The sequence below is a fragment of the Myotis davidii genome, unplaced genomic scaffold (genome assembly GCF_000327345.1).
Source record: "Myotis davidii unplaced genomic scaffold, ASM32734v1 scaffold668, whole genome shotgun sequence".
Classification (NCBI taxonomy): Eukaryota; Metazoa; Chordata; class Mammalia; order Chiroptera; family Vespertilionidae; genus Myotis; species Myotis davidii.
Window position 1 is genome coordinate 216,535 of NW_006299394.1, and position 4,946 is coordinate 221,480.

Here is a 4,946-nt window from a genome sequence, read left to right on the forward strand (position 1 = left end):
TAAGAACACCTCTAAGGGCACCGCTGCTTGTGGGGAAAGCTCAGTAAAGGAGAAGTCGGGATTCCACTCCAAGTTCGATCACTTAGTAGCTAAGTGACCTCAGGTCACACGTTCTCTGAGCCTTATCTTCCAACGTCATTCATCAACAGCAAAGACACCAGGCCGAACTCAAAAGGAAGAGACAAACACCTTCATAACGCAACGGCTTGATGGGAAACGGGGTTCCAACACGGCGGAGCCCTCCCCTCCTATTTCCTTACGTCCCAACCTCCCCCGGACACAGAGCAGCGTCGACAGGCGAGCTCCTTCAGCACGTCCCCGCTCAGCGCACGCCACCCGGCGCCAAGGCTCCGAACAGCAGTGTCCCTGGGCCGGGCCGGGCGGCTTTCCTGTTTAATCCTCACCCAGGGAATTTCGTCCGATTTCCAGGGAGTGGAAGGGAGGGGCGGGGAGAAAAACATCAAACATCAGACACACTGATGGGGTGTCTCCTGCATGCACCCCCACTGGGGCTGGGAAACCGAGGTCCATGACTGGGAATCAAACCCGAGACCCTTCGGTCTGAGGGCCCGGCACTCTAACCACTGAGCAGCCAGCCAGGGTGCGGGGCTGTCACTTTTGAGCCATTGCAATGTGAATGCTGTTAAATAAGATCCTACCTGTGGCTTGAAATCCTAATTCAAATAACCTTGTGAATGAAGAAATAAAAGGGTAACTATAAACTACAGTCCGCCTCACTCAGTTCAACAAATACTCTACAGGGCCATGAGGCATAAACAGGACACTCAGAACTTCCCTTTTTTTTTTCCTTTTAAACAAATTCACATTTTCTTTATGTTGACATAAACTGTACAAAATTGACTTTCTTCACCGAAAATAACAGCGATGTTTTCTGTATTCTTCCTAAATAAACTACAAAACACATTCTTGTAGGTTGTCTAGGTTTTGCTTATAAATCAAGACAAGGCAGTAGATGTAACCACGGAAAAAGACTGAATGAAAACAGATCGATCTGTTGTCAGTATCCATGGCCTCTGATCCTGTCTTGACCATGAAACACAGGCGCTCCACATACTCTTGCTAAAAAGCTTATGACGATATAGGCTCAACAAAGGAATGTAAACAGCGACACCCAGATGTGGGTGTAACAATGGCGGGTTCTTTCTTCAATGTTTCTTTCTCTTTTTTTTAATATATTTTTATTGACTTCAGAGAGGAAGGGGAAGGGAGAGAGAGAAACATCAAACGATGAGAGAATCGTTGATCTGCTGCCACCTGGCATATGTCTTTGACTGGAATTGAACCTGGGAGTCCTCAGTCCACAGGCTGATGGTCTATCCACTGAACCCAACTAGCTACGGCAACACTCAGAACTTTCTACCACAGCGGGCGAGTCGCTTTAGTAAAAGGCAAAATGGGGGAAGTCTATGGAAGCATTAGACAGAAAAGTGTCTGATTAAGGAAACAGATAACAGAGCTCCCAGAGAAAGTGTTCACAGAACTGAGGCCTGAAAGGTTTCGGGGCCCTTCCAAAGAGGTTCCACGAGGCAGAGCTGGAAGCAGCTCCCACACGCCTGTGTGCTGCTGGCGCGGGAGGCGGGAATGGGAAAATGAAGTCTGGGGCCACATTTGGGGGCCCGGGGATATGTGCTGCACTGGCTCACTCTGCAGTCCGGGCCACGGGGAGTCACAAAGGTTTCCAGGAAGCCCGGTGACAGCCAGATCTGAGCCCAGGAAGACCGTGGTGGACCAAGCTGGCCACAGAGGGTGAAGTCACCAGGGCAACGGCAGCAAAACTGAATAGGAAAGTCTTAGCAGGTTTGGCTCGGGGGATAGAGCGTCGGGTTGTAGACTCAAAGGTCCTGGGTTCGATTTTGGTTAAGGGCACATGCCCAGGTTGTGGGCTTGATCCCCAGTAGGGGGCATGCAGGAGGCAGCCAGTCAATGATCCTCTCTCATCATTGATGTTTCTAGTTTTCTCTCCCTCAAACTTCTTCTCTGAAATCAATAAAAATATATTTTTTAAAAAATGAACAGGAGAGGAGATACAGGCAAAGAAATCTGATTTAAACTTTTTTTTTCATTTTTTTCCCTTCCAATGTTACTTCTTGCTCTCTCTCCAGACCTCTACCTGGGAGAGGTACAAGAATCTGATTTTTCACATGGATCAGAGTGACTTTTTCAACCCACAATTTTAACATGCGATTCCTACAGTGATGGGCCAAGTCAGCCTAGCAAAGCTTCCTCGAAAGTTCTACTTCGTCATTTACAAAACAAACTAAGAAGTGTAATCTGTGCCGCGGCACTCAGTATTTTTGCCTTCTCCAAACCAAAATAACTTAGTCTGAGATAAAATACTCGTGCCCAGGGCAGCCACAATATTGAGACACATTACGAGCCCAGAGAGATGGCCAGGGAGTCGGCTTTCTTATGGGGGGAGGAGGGAGTACAGCTGCATTTCCACTTCCAGTCCAGCCAACCTCGGAAACCAGCCGGCAGCCTCTCCAAACGCCGGGGCCAATTCTTCTTAAACAAGATGGGGCAGCAGGGACCGGCAGCACCGGGCTAGCCCTGCTGGGCCACCAAATACAGACCTGAATACACTTTCCATCTCCAAGTGATGCAACTAAGGGCTGGGCTCCAGAGGCTCTGAGCTTCCATCCACCTCTCAAGGTGACATTTTAAAAAAATACCTTTTTTATTGATTTTAGAGAGGGAGAAAGATAGGAACATCAATAATGAGAATCACTGACTGGCTGCCTCCTGCACACCCCTTACTGGGGATCGAGCCTGCAACCCGGGCATGTGCCCTGACCGGGAATCGTACTGTGACCTCCTGGTTCATAGGTCAATCAATGTTCAACCACTGAGCCACACCAGCTGGGCTCAAGGAGACATTTTTAAAAATTGATTTTAAAGAGAAAGGGAGAGGAAAAAACACACATACACTTCGATTTTTTTGTTCCACTCATTTATGCATTCATTGGTCGATTCTTGTATGTGCCCTAACCAGGGATCGAACCCACAACCTTGGCCTATCGGCACCATTCTCTAACCAACTGATCTACCCAGCCAGGGCTCAAGTTGTCATTTCTGATGATGCTCTTAGGCCCTCTGCCTTCTCCCACATTCCTTTAACAGGCGCATCTGTAACAAAATACCCAGGGGATGGAATATCAACCTTGCTTCCAGACCCCCAGCACTACAATGCTCAGCCCCAAGACTCCTAAAAATGGTCCAGTTTGTTGATGTTGACCAGATTAGTAAAGAAAAGAAAACTAAAAAAAGAAAAGAAAAGAAAACTGAGCCTTAGCCGGTTTGGCTCAGTGGATAGAGCATCAGCTTGCAGATCGAAGGGTCCCGGGTTCGATTCTGGTTAAGAGCACGTAGCTTGGTTGCAGGCTGTGCAACCAACCAATCGATGTGTGTTTCTCTCACATGGATGTTTCTCTCTCTGTGTCCTTCCCTCTCTCTTCCACTCTCTAAAAATCAATGGAAGATTTAACATCGGGTAACGATGTTTAAAAAAGAGGAAATTGGAATTCACTGAAGGGAAGGCAGTAAGGAGTGTAATCAAAGTATACCTACAACACGGGGGCGACAATATGGAATCGGAGTAGTAGAATGCTCCTTTGGACTTTAAAATAAAAAATTATGAAACCATCTTAAACAATGACCAAGTACTTATCAATGCCAAACATGTAAACAGGCTTTGAAAACAGAGCCTGTTTTCTTGGGAGTTTCTACAATTGTCCTCCTTGATTGGAATTCCGGACAGTGGGTAACCACCCCCCTACCCCACCCCTCCACCCCCAATAGCTCTCCGCTCCCTCCCACTTGACAGTTTGCGTACTTAGAGCATCAATGCGAACGGTGATGACTGAGAAACCCAGAAGGGAGTCATTTCATGCCCTAGGACCTGTTCCCACTCTATAGTGACTGAATTATTTAGACTAGAGGATGACCAAGGTCATTTTGCTTCTAAACGCTGCACCCCACTGCCTGCTTCAGCCTCCTCCCCCAAGTGGACTGGCCCTCGGTCAGCATCCAGGCCCAATTACAGGGTAGGCACCATGCTGGGCGAGCTGGGAAGAAAGGTCCCAGGAATAGGAATGCGCTATGGAAAAACTATTCTAAGAAACAGGTCGAGCCTCCGAGCCTCCTGAAGGAGCGGGAATCCGGTTTTGCTTGAATGACTAGTAAGAGCGCTTCACTAGCAAAGAGGGAACATGTTTCAGAAGTGCACCCAGCCGGGCAAATGCGGAACAAACTTCAGGGACCCCAAGCGGGCAGGTGCCTAGCCGTGGGAGCTGGGCACCAGACCAACCTCCTCAGAAGGAAGCCCGCGGGCCCCGTGCGCCAACGCTGCCCCGACCCGGAGGGAAAACGTGGAGCCAAAATGGAGGGGCCCGGGCGAGTGGCTCCGGGACGAAAGCCGAGTGGTGGCTTCTCATGGCGCCGGCCGCTCCCAGCTCGCTCCGCCGGGGGCCCCTCTGGCCGGCAGCCATTTACAGATTGCTTTGTAGTTCATGCTTATTGGTCCTAAGCAGGCACAGGTGGTTGCTCATCTTGGCCTGTACCTCCTGGGATGCCCCAGGGCCAGCACACCTGGTTGACATCTTCATACCACATCAAAGCTCTACCAAACCATCTCCATGAGTGACATACTCAAGGGTGGATTAGTGGGCAACAGAGCCTTGCTGAAGCAAGTCCTGAGGGTCCCAGCGCTCGCCGCAGGCAGCAGGGAGCGGGGCGCCAGGGAACTTTCTCGTGGAAGCCGGCCACGTCTCCTCTCGGCCACGAAGAAGGGGAGCCCGACTGCTCCCACCTCACTGGTGTCACCGCATCTCTGTGGCTCAAGGTTTTAGCCGAAAAGCCCTGCAATCTCAGCCCAAGCGGGGCTCCCTCCCCGGGACGCGCCCCGCGCGCTCTCGCAGCCTCGGGGT